Source organism: Oryzias latipes, chromosome 7 (assembly GCF_002234675.1).
Source record: "Oryzias latipes chromosome 7, ASM223467v1".
In the NCBI taxonomy this organism is placed as follows: Eukaryota; Metazoa; Chordata; class Actinopteri; order Beloniformes; family Adrianichthyidae; genus Oryzias; species Oryzias latipes.
In genome coordinates this window covers 20198538-20221213 of record NC_019865.2, presented here as the reverse complement: position 1 = coordinate 20221213, position 22676 = coordinate 20198538, and the positions used below count along the sequence as shown (strand labels likewise).

General features: G+C 39.4%; 1 protein-coding gene across 2 annotated transcripts in view; it reads left to right on the top strand.

Annotated features, from left to right (window-relative positions):
• Positions 1–391: 391 nt before the first annotated feature.
• The window catches only part of LOC101161806 (synaptotagmin-2), a 72769-nt gene continuing 50484 nt past the window's right edge, over positions 392–22676 (top strand). For both annotated transcript variants that reach the window (XM_011477429.3, XM_004070826.4), the window contains exons 1-2: positions 392–599; positions 683–737. The gene's annotated coding sequence lies outside the window, so the exon portion shown is untranslated. The remainder of the gene's footprint in view (positions 600–682; positions 738–22676) is intronic.

Here is a 22676-nt window from a genome sequence, read left to right as displayed (position 1 = left end):
CTGACCGTCAGAGGGCTGCAGCAGGAAAGACCCGTTGCATCAGGACCGGCTCTCATCCCACCTGCTTTCCCCCCACCCCACCCCCCCCACTTTGCTGCACTTGTGTCTTTGTTCTGCTTGTCCCACTGCAGCCCAGTGATTCACCCTCCATGCTCTCCTCCATCACCGCTCTCCGCTCTCCCACACACCCTCAGCACCCCTCCTCTCTCTGTCCTCCATTCGCTTTTTTTCCCTCTTTGCTCATTGCGTATGAAATTGCAGAGCTCAGCATTCTTCTTTAAAGGCACTTAGGGAGGGTGGGGGTGAGAGGAAAAACTCACGAGCTTGGCGGGAGGTTTTTTTTTTTTTTGCGTCACATAACCGTCCCCCTTCCAATTAAAGACGAGCGCTTATGTTATTGAAGAACAGTTCAGCCAATAAGGAGGCAGCTCATGCAAAGATAGCCAGAAAGAGCAGCAGAGGCGAGTGGGCAAGAGCAGGAAAAACTGCAGTGTGGATAGTTTCCTTCCCTCCCTGTAGCAGATCTCTTATCAGTTTCTGCACGCTTGTGTTGGGGGAGCATTTGAATGGGGGGATCTCTGTGAGTGTGTCTTGTAAAGGTGTGTCTGCAGATTTATTCATTCTGAAAGTGGAAGTAAGAGAAAGTGAGAGGATTCTGACTATTCTTCTCTTTATCTCAAAGTGTCTCAACTGAAAAAAAGGAAGATAGTGTCCAGGAGAGCATCCTGCACAAAAAGGTAAGCAGCCTCATTTCCCTTTAACTTCAGAGGTAGTTTTTGTGTATTTGTCATATTTATGACTCTGTGAAAAATATAAAGTCATAGTACTTCATTATACACGGGAATTTATACCTTTATTTACATTTGAAGAACTTGACAGACAAGCAGAAAGGAGGCTGAGTGGAAACCAAAGGGAGGGGGAAGCTGAGTGTGGGACTCCCTGCTGCTCCCAGGCAATTTTCTGTGCACACGGTTCTCTAGTGCTGCAGTATCCCGTTGCATCCCTGTGCAGAGCTATCTTAGCATCCGGGCTGTGCCGGGCTGACTAATTCAAAGCCTATGAAAATAGCTAATTGCTTTTTCTGCACCAGTGAAGTTTTACAAATTCAGTGCGTTGAAGAGACCCCATTTTAGTTTTAATGTACGCATTGTTATTGTCAGAGAGATTTCTCAGTGTACTTCTATTTGCTTTGATTGCATTTGTGCAGTTTATTTTCTACTTTTGAGACAGAACTGGAAACTTTGTTCATCTCAAGCTTTTAGAAAGAAGTTTAAAGAAAAACAGGGGAAGCAGAACCTGAAAAAATTCAGTCTATTTAAATCTGCCCATCATAAGACATTTTTTTACTCCAACAAACAAATAGGAATGTCCTGGTTATCTCATTATTCCATGTTACCTGTTAACTCTAGTAACATTTTTAATTGACTGTGTAATTTCTTTAATTATGCAGTGATTTGTGCACATAGTTCTCTGTCTTCTGTGTGACCTTTATTTGCATGCAAAGTATTTGAAGTCATCCAGTAGTGGGCACTCTGTGCTTCCTTTCCTTCACACTGGCCTGCTGCTGAGAGAGAGGTCATTAAGGAAAGACTTTGAAAAAAATGGATTGCTTGGATGTGTGGTGACCATCTCTCAGTCTGTAATCGGAGACAGAAAATCTTGTTTGAGCAGTATTCCTGGTTTTTAGATGACCTCACAGCTATTGAAGAAACAGAGGAGCAACTGTATCCATTTCAGGACCACGGACAGAGCCCACTAGTCACAAAAGGAGAGTGGGGATTTTAGAAGTGGGATTACTAGACAGTGATTGCAGATGAATGAAAACGTCTACTTGGTGTTAGCATTGTCTTAACATGTCCTTTCTCTTGCAATTACGTCGGAAGACTGGGATAAAATTGTTATGAACAGTGAATACTAGCAGGCCCTCTCTGCTTCCATCTAAAAATCTGAAGACTGACCTCGTTTTAACCACGTTATCTCAACACAGGATTATCTGCTTCGCTGTTTTGTTCTACCTCCTTTCTGGACTATTTAGCACATTTGATTTTCAAACATATTTGAGATTATTTTGATCGAGGGAGAAAAGGAAACCAAAAAAGGCAGAAGCATCAAAATCAACTACAAAGCACTTTAGGACACTTTGAGACTGCATTGCTGTGTAGAAGCGTGAGGATGTTGTAAAGCACGCCATGTGTAGAGGCGAAACTGCTCTGGCTCCAGCTGTGACATAAAGCTTTTTTGTGTGTCGAGGTGAAGAGTGAGCAGGAAAGCGTCTCAGCAGGAAGCTGCCGGCACACTGAGAAACATATTCAGCTAGTAATGAGGAGAAACCTTAAAACAGTAATGCAAAATGGGAATGAGACATCTCACTGTTTAAATAATTAGAAAAAAATCCCAATGAACACACAACAAAAGAGGTTTTACTTTTGCTCACTGTGAAAGCTTGGTTTATAAAAGACAGACCTTTAGTTTAGACTGCCTTATTTTTTGCGCCACAGCTGTGGAGTGTTTTAAAGCAAAGGGACATCTTTTTGGTTTTTTTCCTTCTAAGTGGAAACCTTTAAATGTCAAAACAGTGTTGATCTGTAAAGCTGGGTTTGTTTTAGGTTTCTGCTAAGAGTTTTGGATTGGTAAGTTGAAATCCTGAGACTATATCCTTTTCCAAAATAAAAGTTATAGGTTATAAAAAGTGTTCCTTTTGTGGCCATGTTTAGTTACTTTTATGGGGTCCAACATGCTGCTATAGTTGTTAGATCCAGTAAAAAAAAACCAACAACTATAAAAGCTTTATTGAGAGATTTGTTTTACAGGAACCAGAACAGACAGAACCCTTGAAGAGAAGAAGGGGTTATACTGAAACAGAAAAAAAACATAATAAATAGGAAAATGAAAATGAAGTTTCAATTAGTTTCCGACTTAATTTTGCTGACTCAACATTGGTTCATTGCCAGATGGTGCAGGTTTCTGCAATGACTTTTTGGATAGTCCAACATCTTGAAGTGGGATTAAGGAAAGACATTGAACCCTGTATTGAATTTAGTCCAGTTACTTGTTTGAGAGCAGAAAAGAAAGCATTTCAGTCTTGTTTTTTTTTATCCTAATAAAAGCCTCCTTTGGTTTTAAATTGATTTGGCTGGTCAACAAGACTTGAAAGGTTCTATTTAAATTCAGCACATTCGCCACACAAAACAGCCCGCTCCTCTGCGAAAGCTCAGACTCAAAATGAATGGAAACAAAAATGGAGAGCGTTCAAAGAGAAACTCTGAAGGGCCTTCAGAATCCTTTAGAACCAAATTCTCACTCTTTGGAAATAAAAAATGTGAAAGAACCGAGGCTCAAGATGTACTCATCTCACCTAAAGAATACATCATGCATTCACTATGTACTCTTTAGGTTAAACCAGGCTATGCTTATAGTTCAACATATATTGAACTCATAGTTTAAAAGAGAAGTAACTTCAGAATACTTGATTCAATTTTGAATAAACTAAACTAAAGTTTAGATCCATTTATAATTTGATTATAAATATTTTTTCTTACAATTTTGTTTGATTATAAAAAACAGTTTTTCACATGACTGCTCTTACAAAAGTAAAGCTTTCATTATTACTATCTTAAATTCTTACAAAAACACATTAAAGTAGCTTTTCTTCAATAATATAAATAATTTCTAAATCAATTATTGGATTATTTTTGGCAAAATCCTACTTATTTTGTAATCAACAAATAACTGCCACATCTGAAGCTGCTTCATGTCAGCATCTTATAACATTTAGATTCCATGTAAAATTCTGAAGGCAGAATACTTAAAGGCACAATCAGAGTGGGAAAAGATGGATCACTACTTCAGGAGTGCAGACATTAACGGTCACGAATCGACGACGCTAATGAAGGGGATTTAAAAACAGAGAAAAACGATGGAAGGACGGACCAGCGATGGAGAGAGATGAAGGTTAGAGAGATGGAGTACAAGATTGAGACAGTGTCACTCGCAGAGTAAGAATGGAAGAGAGTGGGCGTGCACAGCAGAGCTGTACGAGCACTGCAGTACTTTGCAGTGCCCAGCCCCCGCTGCGTTCTCTGTTCGCCATCCGGTGCCATGGACCGAATAGACCCCTGCAGCTGCAGCAGCGGCAGTGGCGGTGGCAGCGGTCTGCAGCACACAGGACTGCCTGCTGATGAACAGGAACCTCACAAAGAGCTTCTGACCCTCTATTGTGCTCCACGGACATCAGATGCTGCACAGAATTTTAAAGGAGGACTGATGGAAAATGCAGGGAATTGTAAAGCTACCTATTGTTGTGCAGAGAATGGTCCCAATGAATGCTTTTCCTGCTTTTTTAGCCCGTCCCACCTTTTCCAGCCTTTTTGTTCCTCATTAGGGACATCTGGCTTTCTGTTTGCATGATGCTTCAGAGGTTGCATCTTTGCAAACACACGGCAGCGCTTTATTGAGTTTACTGAAATGCCAACAATAGACAGGCAAACAGGATGAAGGTCTATGAGACAGAAAGAAAGACGACATCCAGCGAAGAACTGTTTAGACCGCCATTAGATCAGGGAAGTGAGGGAAGGGCAAATTAGGAATCCACTTTAAAGTAAAGGCAGCATGCTCACAATGTGGGATTCATTAAACAGCTCTTGTCAGGAGAAGTAATACCCGCACTGTCACGCACAATCTCATGAACACAGACATGAAAGGAAGGGGAACAGCTCAAGGAAACTAAGATGAAGCTTGTTTCTGCTTCCATACACACTTGCTTCCACTCACTGTGTGCCTGGGGGGAGTTTGTGTGTGTGTGTGTGTGTGTGTGAGTGTGGGGAGGGGGGTTGTGGCTGGAGAGCTTCCCCTTGTGTTCTCTGGCTTCCCTGTGCTTTGCTGATGTAGCAGATTCAGTTTGCTTAGTGTGTGCCTCCCGTGACAGAGTCCGCTCCTGTCTCTTACTGCTGAGTGGCTGAATCAATGACGCGTCGGCAGACAGGTGTTAAGCATGGAAGCGTGTGTTTGGATCACACAGCCTGCACCAGCCTTTTTGGAACTGACTCAGCTTGTTGGTCACACTGCAACTCAGGATAAAAATAACTGCTGGATTGGACTTGGATTGCACGCTGCAAAAACATCAAAAGGTTGCAACCAAATGGACGTCGTGGCAGGCAGGCAGTGGCGGTGTGTGACAGAGGAGTGGGAAGCAAGCAGGAGGGCTTTGTGGTGCGAGTGAGCTGCAGTGGGGATTTAGAGTGCTGCATTGAGCTGCATAATTAATGTTAAGGGGGCGGAGCTAAAGGCAGGGATAACTCGCCAAGCCGCTGCAACATAGTTGGAAAGGAGGTGGATCTTCACTGAAACCTGCTTCTTATAGGAGGCAGGCAGAGACTTGAATGTAGTGCGATACAGAAAATGGGGGTATAGCCCTTCTCTTCCTCTCCCATCTGCCCCCTCTGCCCTCTTGGTCAGCTGAGCTGCCTCCAGCAGCCAAATGGCTTAGTTCTCTATTCTTCAAATTGTCCAATTTGCATTGAGAAGCCCTCCTCTGTGACGTGGTGTCATTCTCATCCAGTCTGTCTGAATAAGAATGCAAAGTAGCAAAGTAGGAGGGGGGAGTTGCATTATTCTGCAGGATGAAGATATATTTAGTCAGCTTTTTTTTTTTTTTTCAAAAGACAGTTTTTTTACAACATGGCTGGCTTTACTCCTCATGCAAGGATGTGCATTCTCACAGACAATCTGCTGTTGGGCTTTTTGCCGTCTGCCTCTATGTCCTCATCAATTCTAATTCCAAGCCGTTTTAGCTCGCACACTAAGTACCTGCCAAATATTCATTCATTGATAAGGAGGCGGAACAGAAGACCTCTGGCCTTGAAGGTGTCCTTGTGGAGGAAGCTTAAACCCCACGCTCTCCCCTGATTCTGTGTGACTTTACAGAAATGTGAGTCACTTACCAAGTTATTTTGGATTAAGCTATCTTGGCAGACTGGATGTAAAATGCAAAAAATAAAATAATTCATGCACACGTGTCTGCACCCCCACCCCACTTTTGTTCTCCCAGATCTCATGAATCTGTTTAGCTCTCCTGTCACCAGGACAATATTTATTATCCACTGACTGCATCCTCACCACACTGTTCTGCTCGGCTTCCTCAGCCTTCCTGTCTTCACTCCCTCACAGCCAATCTTTGCAGACTTGGAGAATGAAATGCAAAGATGCTGTCAGCGTTGGAAAAACTGGGTGAGGTGTCTCTTCTCAGAGCTTGCTGCAGAGATCTGTCCCTGTCAGTAGAGTTAAGGGATGGCAAAGGAAGCTTTGACATGTTGGCTCTGAGCTTCTTCACTCACGCAGCAAAAAACATAGATTAGAAAAAAATCTTAAAATTTAAAGCATATTGAAAAAGTTTGCTTTGAATAAGCAAAAAAGAAAAATGTTCTTACAAATAATTCTTATTTTAAAAAAGAAATTCTTGTCACTAAGACTGCAGTCACAGTGACCCAAATGGAAGTTGATCAGCAAATTTGGCAGGTGGTTGCAAGGCAACATTTGTAATCAGGAGGTGGCAGTCATGGGGGTTATGAGAAAAAGTTAAAGTTTTATGGAAACTGTATGATTTTTTGACATCGGTCAGGTCACATTTGTAGGCCGTGCGGTGGCAGTCCAGTGACACGTGGGTGGCAGGAAGCCAGCAACGCAATAATTGACTGAGGGGAGGGTCTCCAAGGTTCCCCAAATTGTCTCATGATTGGCCGATTTCAGACTATCACCCTCCAGCCACCCCCCGGTTGCTGTCGCACTCCGAGCACTTGACAAGGGCTGTTGACATAGGCCAGTGGCCCAGTGATGACCAGACGGCAATCTGGCAATCCCGGCCACCATGGGACCGAATGACGAGATGGCATTGATGCTGCACAAAACCCATCATGGCGTTAATAGCACCACAGCAACTCCAAGACATGCGTCTTGACGAATTGCGGTTGATGCTGAGAAGAATACAAAGAAGGCAAAACATTGTGCTTGCTTCGCTACTCATAGAAGAAGAGCAACGCGCACAAGAAAGGCGAAGAAGAATTTGGGTGACGCCGTAGTTGCAGTGCAGGGGGTGTGCGTTTGTGCATATATATATATATATATATATATATATATATATATATATATATATATATCACAATACATGTTTTCTTAAACTAAGATTATTTTGCTATTGAAAAACTGTCTTGAAAAAAATATTTTATATATTTAAATAGGACAATTTTTCTTGAAACAAGGATGTTTTTATCTTTTTTAAGATTCAGTTTTTTCCATCTCCTGCTAAAGAAAAGTGTTCGTGGATTTACAGAAATTTTATCAGACCACAATTGTACTTTGACATTGGAGCCCCACATCCATGATCCATTAAGTTCCACCTTGAACTTGAAATTATATCATCATTTTTTAATAAATTTCTCCTAATCTCAACTTTTCGAAATCAGTCTTTAAAATGCAGTTCTTTTTTTTTTTTTCTCTTTATCTATGTGGTTGGACAAGCTAATGTTTTTTCATTAAGATTAACAATGGAAAGCTTAAGAGGTCTCTTAACTGTTGAGGCGTTTTCTGTTTTTCTCTTCATTCCCAAGGGACCCAGCAGTGTGAGAGCTGAGTTGCCAATTTTCACTGTTGCCAAGAGAAAATCTGACCATCTGACACAAAAAAGCTTGGAGCGGTGCAACCAACAGAGGAAAAGCAAGGAAATGCGATTTTTTTTTTCTTTTCCAAGCAAAGCCAATTCTGTTTTTTCTGAAAAAAACTGTTGAAAAAAACTGACAGAAATTTGTGAAAAATGTTGAAACCACAGGCTTTGGAGGAACTTTGAAACCCTCTTGTTGTGTGTAGGTGTCTGTGTGTTTGTTTTAGATCAGGTGAACATCTTCATTGGAAGTTTAGAGGCGCATTTTTATCTGTCAGCAGGTTTTTGAAATGGGTCTTTGACCTTTTCACATCTTTGTAGGAGGAAACAATCGGAATCAACAACATTCTGAGGTTTATTAGATAACAACAGAATAAAAAAAAAGAAAGATCCAAAAGTTCCTAAATTTAAAGTTAGTTTTCTGGTATAGAAAAATTCATAGTTTTTTGGTAGACAGAGATCTTCTCTATTCTAACGAGATTATTGACTTGACCGCAGACGTGTGGGTTCATCCAAGAGCATCATGGGCAAGTGCAAAGTCTATTACATCCAATAATAATCCTAGTAATGGCTGAGCCTTTCAAGAGGAACAAGACAGCCATTGTATTATATTGATCAAAATAATTACTCCCATCCTTTCCTCCTGTCTCTAACCATCTCACATCATTGTCATTGCAATTTTCGCTGTCAGTTGAAGTTTTGTTAGTCGGTGCCAAAAAAAAAAAAAAAAAGAATAAAATCCAATGTAAAGACCAGGATTAACCAAATTTGGGGCTTTTTGCTGTGTTAGTCTTCAGGGGCCTGCATCAGCGGATGTACAACATCTGACAGCTCAGAAGGAAACAGAAGTAAACAGAAAAGAGGGAAACATGAAAGGGCTTCAGCAGTTTCCACCTGCGTGCTGGAGGGTTCTGCCTTCCAAATGAAAGTGCTTTGTTTCGGCTTTTAGATGTCTGGGTTTTTGTTTTAAACAGCCAACAAAAGCTGCATACTGTTACCTTCGTTCAAGCAGCCACTTCAAATAAAAGTCTATGGAAATGTTTCGGGCTTCCATGTTCAAAACTCTTGCATTCACGCGTAGCTACGCAAGTTTTTACGACTGTTTTTGGAGTCCATGTACAAAATGCGCGGCCATCGAACGTGTGTTGCAAGTAAAATATTTTGACCAATCAGGGTCTCCGTTTTGGTAGTGACTTATGGATGGCGTCCCTTTTAAATCACGGAAGCGCCAACCGTTTAAAAAATTGATCATGGAGGGGAAATGAATAATTCCTTGGAGCAGGATTTGCGTGATTTTCACTGCTCTCTTCCAAGCCTCCTCCAACTGTAGGTGGTGCTAGTAAACAGTAGAAAAAGAAGAAGAAGCCTCTCTCTGCTTGTCCAGTGTGAGCACCAAGAACTATATGCCTGTTCAAGAACCCACTTTTAGCGCGTTCAGGGTGTTTAGCGTGTTCTTGAACGCGTGAGTGTGTGGAGGCAACTACTTATACAATTATCATCTCCATCAGATCACCCTAACTCTGAGTAGAACAAATAATAAGACACGTTTTGCATTGGTTAATTTTTATTCAATTTCTTCAATCAAATCCTTTGACAGTAACTGACATTCTCTTTTTTATAATTTTTTTTCATTTTAAGTTTCTCTAAATCTTCAATCCCATATTCTTTTTATGATCATTATTTATCACTCCAAGCCAGCAGTTTTTTCCGCATCTATTTTCTGACATGGAGTGATGTACAGCTCGGTGCTTTGCTTGCTGTTACATAAATTTGAGGACTGTAGAGGCTTTTCGATGCTGTGCAGGATGTTGTTTATCTAGGACACGTCTGGCTTGTGCCCCTTCACTGGGGGGTGTTTCTAAAATATTCTCGAAGCACTTCATTTTTAAGTTTTCTTTTGTTCCTTACACTTCTAAAAATGACACAAATGCAGTAAACAGCATTTAGCAAAATATTTGGCTTTAAAGTAGAGTAAAAAAGAGAAAATGAAGTAAGAAGCATATATTTCCTTAGATGATTTAATACCAATGTTTACTAAAATATTGGGATTAAGTTTTGAGCCTTTGAAGTCAACTCTGTTTTATTAGTTAGACTAAATATCCTCCCTCAAATTATAAGGTTGGTTTAAGTGTAAAGCCCAGAACTGAGAAAAATCTGTTTGTTGCAAAAAGTGACCGACCTCTCAGCCTCGCTTTTACTCAGCTGGTATTCCAGTTGTGTGACCCCACGATGGCTGGCTTTCTTCTGTGCTTCAGCTCCAAAAGAAATGAATGGACCTCCGGTGGCTTGATTGCTCGGCTCTCAATCTCACAGCACACAGAAGCTGTGAAGTACAGAGTAATTCATATCAGCACTGAAACTGACAGTTTCTCTTTATCTGGCTTTTGGCATGTGGATGAAAATAAAGTCTGAATCTCTTTCTGCTAAGTTTTTGCAGGCTCAACATTTTCATATTACAATTAGGAAAAAAAAACAGGAATTAAGAAAGGGGAGTTAAATCAGCCACAATGAAAGTTAAACTGTATAATACACAGCCGAGCATTTTTAGATAAACTACCAGTTACTGCTTGTGGGACACAACACTAATGCATTACACCACACTAATGCATTACACCAGTGTTTTTCAATCTTTTTTGAGCCACGGCACACTTTGACCTTGACAATGTGGATTTTTTGGATGCAATTTTGGATGCACACCAGCATCCAAAAGAAAAAAGAAAAAAAGGAGAAACTCATAGTCTGTATTGATCTACAGCCCCTCCTCAATCTCACATGCATTTTTGTGATAATTGTGGCAGAAAAAGCTGGAAGCTGCAGCTGTTTCTTTTCTTCTAAAAGATGTAATAAAAGTTAAGTTAAAAGATTTAAAAACTGGTTTATGTGTGTTCATTGTTATTTCAAGATGTTTAAGAGGAGAGGCTCATTGTGCACTGAGACGCTGTCACTTCAACCCAATGGATCATGGGAGATGCAGTGCAAACAATCGCCGAACGCAGACAGAATAGCGTCTCTGAGCTTCACGGTTTTGTTCACTTTTTCCACGGTCTTTTACCGGAAAGCTACACTGCTAAAGACGAGCTTAAGCTGGTATTTTTGTTAGAACTGAGCGACTTTATGAGCAGAATCGGAACAAGGAAGTGCGGACTTTAACCACTTCTGATTGGTCAGACTGATGACGTGTGATTAAGCCTCCAAGAATGATTGGTGGAGGCAGTTAAAGGGGCGGGACTTTTCAAAAACAGCTTTAGCTGCAGCTAAATCGCAGTACCGTCATTCTTATCAAAATGTCTTTAATAAAATTAAATAAACACAAAGAAAAAAGTATTTTACTATCTTTCATATTCATAACAACTCAGTGTTGTATCAGTGCCTGTTTGGATGAATAAAGAGCTGAAATCCTCGAGATGGGAAATGTTTTTAGATCAGTTAATGAGGGCAATTTCCCACCTGACCATCTCCCACGGCACACTAGTGTGCTGCGGCACATTGGTTGAAAAACACTGCATTACACATTCCAATAGATAGAAAATACATATCATAATGCATTTTTCTGGTTACAATTTGCATAGGGATTGGGTGTTTTAGGGAATATGCTAACGTGTAGCAGTGTCGGACTGTGCTTTTTATCTATTTCTAGCAAGATGGGAGTTAGCATAGTCACAATAACATTTGTTTTAGTTCTATCAGTCTGTTTCTTTTTGTATTGCAAACAGGGTTGGGAGTTACAGGTGTTATGAATACGCTAACGCTACTAATGTGGCTAACATGCAGCTTGTTACAAACAAGTTCTAGGGTTACTGTGAGCGCAGTTATTAAAGTCTGACTGACGGACGGAATTATTTCTGACTCTTTTGTGTCGCTTAATGCTCCTTATAGTCCGTGCGCCTCATATAAGACATAAGCAAAAACAAAACATTCATCTATGGTCCGCCTTATAATCTGGTGCATCCTATAGTGCAGAAAATAAGGTAAATGAAATCTAGAATTTCCAATTATCCATTTAATGTTTGACTGTAACAGAGACTGGGGTTCGGAGAAAACAAGAAACAACATAGACAGAAAGAAATTATGCAAACTCCAAACAAAAGCTTTCAGCTGAGATCTGAACCAGGAACACCTTGAGGTGACGAAACTTAACACCAAGCAATTATGAAACTGTTTAGCATTTTTGTGTCTTTACATAGCTAAACAAGAGGAACTATTGTCAACACAGATTAGGTTGAAAGTTGATGTTTGGTTATATTTTTGGTGTTTTTCAGTTTTCTAAATTAATAAAAAATCTTTAAATGCTATGAATATTAGTGAGAACTCCTGTCATGCCTCTCTGGGTACAAAACTGGTGTTAAACTATATGTTTTTAGTAAAAGAGACTGAAACATGAAACACTAGGACTAAATAGGAGCGATGTAGGGAAACCCTTCACATCTTCACAATATATGAAGTTGAAGAACAAATCTTTATATATCAGCTGGTGCTTGAAAAAGAATTAGAATGACTTAGGACAGATTTGCAGAAAATCTACGATAATATAATATTTAATCTGAAAGCATAACCGAATTAAGCTAGAAAAAACAAAGCAAGAAATGTACACTTAAGTTTGAAATGTTCAGTTTAATCTGTTTTTGACAGATTTTCAGGTTCTGCAAAAGCAAAACCACTTAGTCAGGTCTTATTCAGTATGCCTTTCACCTTAAACGATATTTTTCCCGGTATAAAGTGGATGGATAGAAGATGTTGTCACCTCGACTCTCAAATAAAGCAGCTCATTTAAAAAGTCTTTATGCACGATTATGTAAGATTTATAGTCTTCTAGCTCAGTGCTTGTTATTTAGCTTTATCAAGAGCATGAGCACCTTTGTGCATGTTTTTGTTGTTGTAAGACATTATGTTTTAATGTTTTGCTGGTTTTCTTAAATAAACTGTTTCATTTACAGTGTAGTTTGTGAATTTACTGAGATTGTTCGCACTTGTCAGCTTCACAGCACTTTCTAGGACACAAAAAGGGGAGATTCCATGTATGTATTTGTGTTTTTTTAAGTTCTGTTTAAGTACAGATTACTAAGGCTGAGTTTCGTTGCCAAAATGTTAAACCTATTTGATTTCAATCCACCCTAAACTTATGATTCAGCTTGATTTGATGTTACATATATTTATTTCATTTTTTAAATTTCTGTCAAAATCAACAGTATTTGTTCATAAAAAAATATTTTTGTTACAGCTAATGGAATAAAATGTAGGTGGTGCTTTCACGAAAGAAATAATACATTCTTACAATAAAACCTCACTTAAAAACAGCATTTAATAACTTTAAAGAATAAATTTATACTTAGATTTTCCAAATAAAGAACAATTTGACATTTACTACTCACTTTTTTAACCTTGTCCAAATGATGATGTTATTTAGTGCTTTTGGATTCAAACAAATCTAATCTGAGATCATTTTTAAGTCAGTTTTTCACAGTTAATTCATTTTGTGTCAAAAACTTTTAGTTTCTGTACTGTAACTTGGCTGTCTATATGCCCTATTCTTCTCTAAGAAGAGCGTCTAGAAGAAGAAGAAGCAGCTCTTTTTCTTGACTCATCTGCTGCTGACAGAAGACAGCAGTTCTGCTTCTTTACTCTCATCTGAAAGGCACTGCCATTTATTTATTTATTTTTTGAAGAAAACTTTTCCTAAAGTCTGGCAAAAGCTCCAACATTGCTAACATTTATGTCCTACACGGCACCTCATACAAAGTGGGCTGCTGTCAGGCGGCGTGAGAATCTGCTGCTCGTATTTACATTATATAATATATGGTATAGTAGAGTAATGCTATGCAAGCCAGAGGCAAGAAGGTTGTTTAAAATGATAGTTGTTGAGGTAAAATTAAGTGAAGGGGAAGAAAAACGGAACAAAATAAATTGGAATAAAACTAAAAAATATAGTGCCAGAGTGTGGCAAACCTAAAAAATCTGTAAAGAAAAGACATCATAAAAATCATCCTCATAACTAAATTAACACACAAAGACAGAACAACAAAAATTTGTGAGAGGAGTTGGCAAACAGAGTCCTTTCCTTCCTCATGTCTGCCTCCTCAGCTGCCAGATAGTGTTTGTCTTCAATTTCCTCTCGCTTTATTCACAGTTGCTACGCCTTCCCTTGGTGCAAACAGCAGGCAGCTCTCCATCAGGTGCAAAAAACATGCTCATACAGAGAAAAGTCAGTGTGTAGTGAAGTTTCCCCTCTTTTTTTGCACTACTGTCATTGTTAGTGAAATGTTGTTGAATTATCTTTAGATTGGTGAAAATTTGTTTTATTTTCTACTAATGATGGGGACTTGGACTATGTCATACTTAAGTTTCATGTGCAGAGACTTGAGGTTTAGGACTTGTGACTTGTTTGTTTCTTTATTTCTTTTAGCTTAAGCCTCTTTACAGTGATTTTTCTTTAGGGATGCAGAACCACCTACTGCTTGTTTGTCTTCATTTACTTTTTTATTTATCTCAAAATGATAGAAAAAAACATAAACATTATAAAAATAGATACAAAAACCTTTACAACCTTTCAGCATATCTCATGAGGGATCACTACAGCAAGTCAACTTTCATTAAGTCGCAGAGATTTTTACACCGCATGCCCTTCCTGACACAACCCTGTATTTTAAGGGTTTAATTTTATTTTAAGGTTTGCATGAAGATTATGGTGATTTTGCTTTGAGGATGCAAAAAGGATGCTTGTTGTTCTGTCCTCATAAGTCATTTTAAGTAATTTGATGATAATTTGCAATGGAAAAAAGTTTTCAACTCTTAAATTAAGTTTTAGATCTGTTGCTTGACTAAACAAGACATGAGTTGTGGCTTGGATTTGTCACCAAAGATTCAAAATTGACCTGCACTTCAATGCAAAGACTTGTGAGCAATTTTTTAAAATTGTATTTTTACAAGGATACTTGAGATTATGTTTGATGACAACGGTTCTGTGGCTTCAAAAGTGTCTCAGTTCATTAAATGATCACTGAAAAATGGAGTTTCCCAATGAAACAAAAGCCCAAAGCTACATTCACATCGGACATGTGGCACACGTTCAAGACCACCATAGACTGAACACGCGTGTGTTTAGCATATGGTGTTCACACTGGATAAGCAGGGAGGGGCTTCTTCTTTTCTTTTCCACTGTTTACTAGCGCATGTCCACCAGCTGCAGTTGGAAGAGGCTTGGTGTGAAATGTTTAAGGGGTGCAAATCTTACCCCAGGCTTTTTTTTCACAGCTTTGTTCTGGTACATTAAAAACGATATTGAATTCTGGCTGGGCACAATCCACAATTATTTATTTCTCCTTCATGATCAGTTTTCAAATGGTTGGCACTTCTGTGTATTGCAAGGGGTGCAACCCATGCATCACTGCCAAATCCAAGTCCCTGATTAGTCAAATTTAGACTTGGTTTAACTTTCAACGCACATTCAATGGATGCACATTTTGTAAGTATGGAGCCTGAAAACAATCAATGAAACTTGTGATGCTTGAACGGAAGAGTTTTGAACGTGGAAGCCTGAAATGCACATTTACACTTGTTTACACAGACTTTTGATTGAAAGTGGTCGCTTGAACATTGCTGAAGAAACTTAGGTTGACACTTATGATAGTCAGTTAACCATGGACTAAAATATTAGTATAAGTAAGTAAGGATGACAATTTGGAAAGTGTTCTTTTATTTTTGCAAAAATGCTTAGCCCTCTATTCTGCAAGAGGAACCCAAAGCTTTAGGAAGTAAAGGAAATATTGGAAAAAAACTCTTTGACCCTGAAAAGAAAAGCTTTGCTCTATTCCTTAGAAGTTTTGGCCTTGAAACATTGATGAGAGGAAAAACACTTGAAGATAATAGACTGAACAGTCTTGGTTTTGGGGGGCGAAACACTTTTCATGGGTTGTGTTTTTTTTTAATACTTTTTAATTGGTTTAGCACGGCAGTCAAATACATATTTCCATTTCACCCACTGATGTTAGATTTTGTCGCTGCTTTTGAAGAAAATCTATTTTTTCCCAAACTCTCATATCTATCACCGACAGTGTAAATCAACTAGGACTTGCAGATCAATGCTGCACTGTACTCTTTTGCACACAGCAACTGATGGCTTTGACATGCAGCAAATGGTGTCCTATACAGTGATTTACGGCTGCATCGCCAGGGGGGGTGCATTGCTTTTTGTGAGCCTTTCTTCTGCTGAATAATTGATAGAAAACTGTCAGTTGGCTGTGTACGATTTCACATATTGCCACTTGAGTGGATAGATGAGGGATCTAGTAAGTGTTTCTTCAGGGCTGTCTGGTTTTTAATTGTTGGAGCGCCGGCTCAGCCGGCATCTGTTGAGATGCAGTAAACAGCAGAAATGATCTCCAGCTTTAGAGTCAGATCTGTTTTAATGCCGCCCGCTTATGTCTACAGGCTGCATTAGTTTAGCACAAACAAGGTTTGATGTGTTGGAAAGTAACAAGGTGACACAGTGCGTCCCGGTTTCATACCACTACTGAACAATATTATGGTAAATTCTACCTATTTGCGTTAAAATACATAGGATACAGTATAAAATTGTTCCAAAATGAAAGGTTTGTTTTACCGCCAGCTATTCAGCTCCTTTTGGAGGATTTATGGAAGGCCTAGACTGCAACTCAAAGGCAAAGTGCTGTAACATCCACCTGCCAAAGGTAAAAACAGTGTTTTCTTGCCAGCTTGTACTGTCTCTGTAAATGGTAGGATGAGTTTGTCAAAGCTCATATTTAGATACTTTCTTGATTCTATTGTAGGAAAAGTTTAAAAAAAAAGTTTCTTGGCACAGTTTGATAATAATTTATCTAATACTTTGTGAAGACCTAAATGAAATCCTTTAATGATGACTTGCATAAGTTATTCTCCATCTGCCCCTTCTGTGTTTTGTGTTCAAATAGAATTTTTTAATTGGGTTACTTTTATTCATGCCCAGTTAACTTTAATAGTACAGATTAAAATATATATATAACAACAACCCATCTTAAGCTACAGACACACCCTAAACCCAAAAACATCCAAAACGTGCATTCTTAAACGGAAATTTAGCCATGGTGTTCAAACTGGACCAGCAGGGAGGACCTTCTTCATTTACCTATGCATACGTTACTACCAAATCCAAGCCCCCGATTGGTTAAAGTTTGACCTGGTTTGACTTGCATCTTGCGTTAGGTGGCAGTGAATGTTGTACACAGAGCCCAAAAATGGTCGTAAAAACTCGCTAGCTACATGTGAATGCCAGAGTTTTGAACGCAGAAGCCTAGAAATGTGTGTTCATGCCTTTACACATGCTTACATGCATGTAAACCTTTGAGTAAAAATTGATATAGGTTAATATCTATATGAATAAGAAAAGACAAAGGCAAAATCCTAATAGGAAATAGAATAATAAATATCACCATTTCATATTTGGTAAACAGATAAGCAAAAAAAAAAAAAAAAAATTGCCTTTGGGTTGTGTAAACCGACTTTACAAAAAAACAGACAATGGAAGAAGCCTGTTTGATCTAGAGATAATGCCTCAGGCTCACAGCAGCAAAAACACACCTAGGAGTAGCTGATCAACGGACCTGAGCTGAAGGAGAAGGAGAGAACACGTGAAGACACAAAAGGGAGTTTTAATGTCCAAGGTTTGAAGAAAACTATGGGAATTTTGAAACGGGGAGAGAAGTGAGGCCAGTACTGGAGAAGAGTGTTATCTCCTCCATGTTCTAGTTCAAACCAATCATGCATTGGTATTTTGTACAAACTAAAGATGCGTGGGGGGAGAACAGTGAACAAAGAGTTTCTGTATTCTAGCCGAGTTACTGTCTCAAAGTGAAGTTTAGTTCAACTCCAGACTCAAGGGAACTTGTCTTTTAATGTATTTTTACATTACTCACCATTAAACCAAGACCACAACCTTTTTTTTAAATATAAAAGATAATATGAGCTGCTCAGTTCCTCCTAAACGTTCTCCTTGAAGGCAGCACATATAGATGACTGTCATCAATGAACAACAGAAGTGCTTTCTGAGAATTAAAGAGCTGAGGCTAAAGGGCTAAACCCTGTGAAGAGACCTAAAAACAGATTGGAATACTCGTTAGCATGTTGAAAGGGCAAATTTGTAATGTTTTCTAGAAGTAAAAAAAAAGAGAAGCAGAAACAGAAGAACTCACTACTTACTCTTAGATCAGTGGCTGCAGCTGTGTGTATTAATGGTTTTTGGAAACGAAGCAGAGGCCGTTAATGTGCTTCGCCTTCCTAACACTACTTGAATCGAAGCAATAGTAAATATACAGTTGTTTAACCGCATATTCTTCTTTAAATAACATTACTTTGTATCTTATTGCTGTTAACCAGTTAAGGCTTTTTAGCTGCTCTGAACTTATAAGTGGAGAATTACTTTAGTGTTTATAACAGGCATCGATTTGTCTTGTTTTCTCTTTCCCTCCTGGAATTGATTGTTGATGCCACTCTCAGATTACAAGGTGATGTTAGGGCATGAGATAACAGCACTATCCAGCCACATGGACATTCCCATTTACATCCTCTTATCTTTGGAACATCGTCATTTTCAGCATTTTGCAAGTTCTTCAAGGATCCACTCCGATCATCCTTTAATCTAATGTCTTTTGATTATGATTTCTTAGATTTCAGCTAACATTTAAAAACCTGTGTTGTTTTCTGCAACATAGCTTCTGCAGAGCGGCAGAAGTTCATCTAAGATTTATAGTTGTTGGCACAGAGCAACCCCGCCACCTTTCCCGACAGTTTATGCCCTCTCCTGCTATAGCTTACAGCCCCTCAGATGAAGAGAACGAAGATGTACAGTACATGGATTTAGTCGTTTACAGGTGGATGCATCAGAATTGAGCAGAGCAGGGAGCTTATGGCCTGCCCAGCATATTTTTTTATATCAAAAATACAATCTTTTTCAAACTGCATTCATCTGCTCCTGATTCACAACAATCTGAATAAATAAATTTGCAGAAATATATTTATATATGTTCTCCATCATCATAAAAATGCCACAAGAACATGTTAAAAACACCAAAAACGTGTCGTTAAACCTGACGTAACTCGTGAAGTGTTTTATATTTTCTAAGTACATTTTGATGCAAGAAACCATTAAAAAGTTGAGCTGATGTCTCAATGAAGTAGAGATGTTTTAAAAAGCAGATGCCTACCTTTATTTCCCCTTCCCTGTGCAACTGAGTTTCAAAGGTCATTGTCTAATTAAGTTTTTAATGAGCACTTAATTGAAATAGACTCTCTGTCTATTTTACAGATGATCTCAGTTAAATATTGCGATGTTATTAGGTCAGATTTTCTCATCACGGGGGCGTTTTTCCTTCTTTGAAATGTAAGGGAAACGCATTGAGAGACATCAATATAGGGGACACTGACATTCTGTGTCTCAGAGAGACCTTTCTGGCTAAATGAGATTTGGAAGATCCTTACTGTGTTAATGTTGATTTCCACGGTTCCGGCTGAGTCAGCCGCAGACCTTTGTGAAGGACCTTTGCAAGGCAGAACACCAGGAGGCGTGGCCATCTTCTGGCGTATTCACCTTGATCTAAAGAGCAGCGTGATCAGGTTACATGTGGACTGATTGCTATTAATGTGCAACTTATTGTTGCGATAAACGTATAAAATGAACATTGGTGTCTTAACAGACTTAATTTTTTTATATGATTTTATCAAAGAATAGAAATAAAATGAGAAACATGAATGGAGATCTACTATACAATAATTCCCTGTATGTGCATGTGTAAGAGTTCTCCAGGCACTTCAGACTCCTCCCACAGTCTCAAAACACGTTAATTGGTTACACCAAATTGCTCCCTAGGTGTGTATGTGAGTGGCCCTGCAACAGACTAGCAGCCGGTTTAGGGTGTACCCCACCTTTGCCCTACAATGGCTGGGTTGGCTTCAGCAACCCTGTGACCTCAAAAGGGATACTGCGGGTTCTGAAGATGGATGGATGGAAACATCAGGAAAAACTTGTCAGGGGCCAAAAGGGATCAAAAGAAGCCAGCCAACATTACTAAAAGTTACTACAACAAGTAGGCTAGGGCGTATAAGCTATTCATGACCTTTGAGAACACAAAGTTGGCTTTTGGAAGGAGTGCAATAAAAACTCAAAAGTTGCTCTACTATTGAAGTGGTGACTGGTTCTGAGAATGTTTCTGAATTGTGAGGAAGCTGTTATAAAGACTTCTTTTGCTGCTAAGCAGGTAATGCCCATGATTTTGGTGAAATGTTCTACCTTGGGGGGATGACTGAAACCAGAAGAAGTTAAGACACAACTGAGAAGCTAAGACAGAACAAAGCAGGGGGCTGTTCCGAAATGACAGCAGAACATCTGGAGTTTGGTAACTCTCAGTTGCTTTGTGTTTTACTGGTTTTCTTGTAAATGCAGTACAGCCTGTTACTTTGTAATCTGCTGCTTTAACACTCACCGTTAAAGATGAAAAAAATAATCCCAATTAAAAAAAGTTAACTAATCTGAGAAGTGTTATATGATAACCCTTTAAGGTTTGCTGATGATCAGATGATCCCCTTCCAGTGCCAACCTTCAAGAACCTCTGAGGGTATAAAGCCTTAAACTCCCTTTTGTTTGTTCATTCGAGGCTCAACTTTGTGAAAAGGTTAAGTACTTACGCCACCATTGAGATAGTAACATTTGGGGCAGTTTGTTCTGGCCGACATGCTGAAATTTCTTTTTTTTCTGTGCACAGCGGATGTGAAAACAGCTCTGTTTGAATCATTCTGGACGCTACACAGCTCACCTTTGGATCAATTACCCCGCCTGAGATGAAAAGGCTGCAGGAGGCTTTTAATGATGCCTATAGGGTACTGTTAAAGTATCCCAACTGCATGTGCCATGCTTGTTTCTTAGGATGTGCTCAAACTTCAAGGTCCTGTGAATAATTAAGTGTGTAGTTTGATGAGTGTTTTAACATTCTTAGAAATTTCTATTTCGGAGGTGTTGGTAAATCTCTGTAAAAAGTGATGTTGGATTTCAGTTTTGTGAAGAAATCCCTGTATGTCTGCAGAAGTCCTGGACTGCAAGGATCATATTGTTTTCAAAATAATGATGATTCTTCAATTCTTCTTTCTTACAGCCCAAAAACTCACCAAATTGGCACATATCCTAATGAAAGTGACATTTTAACCCAGTGATCTCCCCCCCGCCTCTTTATGAGGGTCAAAAAATATTTCTAAATCCACTAACAAAACCAAAACTCATGGGTCGGTGATATCTAAAGGAAGTTTTTTTTAGAATGAAGGTGTGAAACAAAAGAAACAAAAAACCAAACACAGCCAAAGTTTTGCTGTTTTGATCTCAGGAGGAGGCTGTCATCTCGAACAAAATAAAAATCAACTTTAGTACCTTCTACAAAATCGAACTCCTCCAAGAGATTTTTATCTATCCTCTTCCAACATTGGGGAAAATTTTGGAATTAGAAGTTGCAGATTTTTAATGGTGTTAGAGTGACGAGCTGGCGTAAGTGGCGTTCCCCTGTTGCTCGCACTTCTTCTTGTGGAATATTGTGAAAATGTAAAACATGAGTTGTTGGCTCAAGCTGATTGAAACAATATGACATTATATGAACATACTGAATGTTTGGTGTTGTTGGCAAAAAAACCCAGTTACCAAGGAAATCCATAAGTTCACTTTTATAGATTTTTCTAAAAATGACAGAGACCTGTTAGTCACCTCCAGGCCAAGGAAATGAAACCAACAGAAAAGTTGCCATTTTGAAAACTGTTTTTTTTTTCATGAATTTATCATGGTTAGTTTTAACCAGGCTGGCAGAGGACAGGGGAAGGGTTAAGAGCCTGAAGCAGCCAGTTAGGGGAGGTAAAAAGAGGGTAATGTGGGGCAGCAGGAGAAGGGGGCGGTGGCTGGCCAACACGACAGCACTGAAGCACTCATTCTGGCAGCTCAGGAACAAGCCCTGAGCCCTGTGCAAAGAAGTGCCTTAACCTTCGTGCTATCCTATGGGGTCAAGATGACTGTTGACGTGTTATCCTTACCATGACAAAGGTGGATAAAGGTGGAGAGGATTTCATGTTCTACATGGAAACCAGTGAAGATCACAAATCATTGAATAAAAAAGGTTAGCGCACTCCTCACTCCCAATGTCAAAATGCCTTGGATAGCACAAGGGTTACACAATCCACACAACTGCAGGGTGTAAGATGCTGGCAGAGAAAGCATACATGGGGCGCCACGTGGTTGGAATAATATGCAGGAACATGTGTGCAGAATATGGACTGGAAACCCAAAAGTCAAAATGGGAAACACCTTCGAAGGTAGAAGAGAATGAGTGAGCAAATATCCTGTGGGACTTCCAGACACAAATAGACAGGATGGTATGGCGAACCAACCAGACATTGTAGTGGTGGACAAAGAACCGAGGAAAGCCGTCGTGGTGGATGTGGCAGTGCCAAGCGATGGGAACATCAGGAAGAAGGAACATGAGAAACTGGAGAAATACCAGGGACTCAGAGAAGAACTAGAGAAAGCATGGAAAGTGAAGGTGACAGTGGTGCCTGTGGTAATTGGAGCACTCAGGGCAGTAACCCCCAAGCTGGAGGAGTGGCTACAACAGATACCTGGAAAGACCTCAGACCTCTCAGTCCAGCAGAAGTGCAGTGCTAGAACAGCTAAGATACTGGGTGAATACTCAATTCTGATTGGCTGCAGGGTGTGCATTAAAAAGTGACAACGCACAGTGATAAACGCACGCCCCAAAAAGAATTTCCGGTCACCTATCTTAAATCTTCCGTATCACTCCGCCGGCTTCTTTAAAACAACCTTTAGCTTCATCATCTGGACAAAAACAAGCGTTTAACAAACAATGCTTTATTAAATGGTAAATGGTAAATGGCGTATACTTATATAGCGCCTTTCTTCCTACAAGGACAAAGCGCTTTACAGTCACAGACCCATTCACCCAGTCACACACACATTCACTCACACATTCACACACTGGTGGCGGCTCCGCTG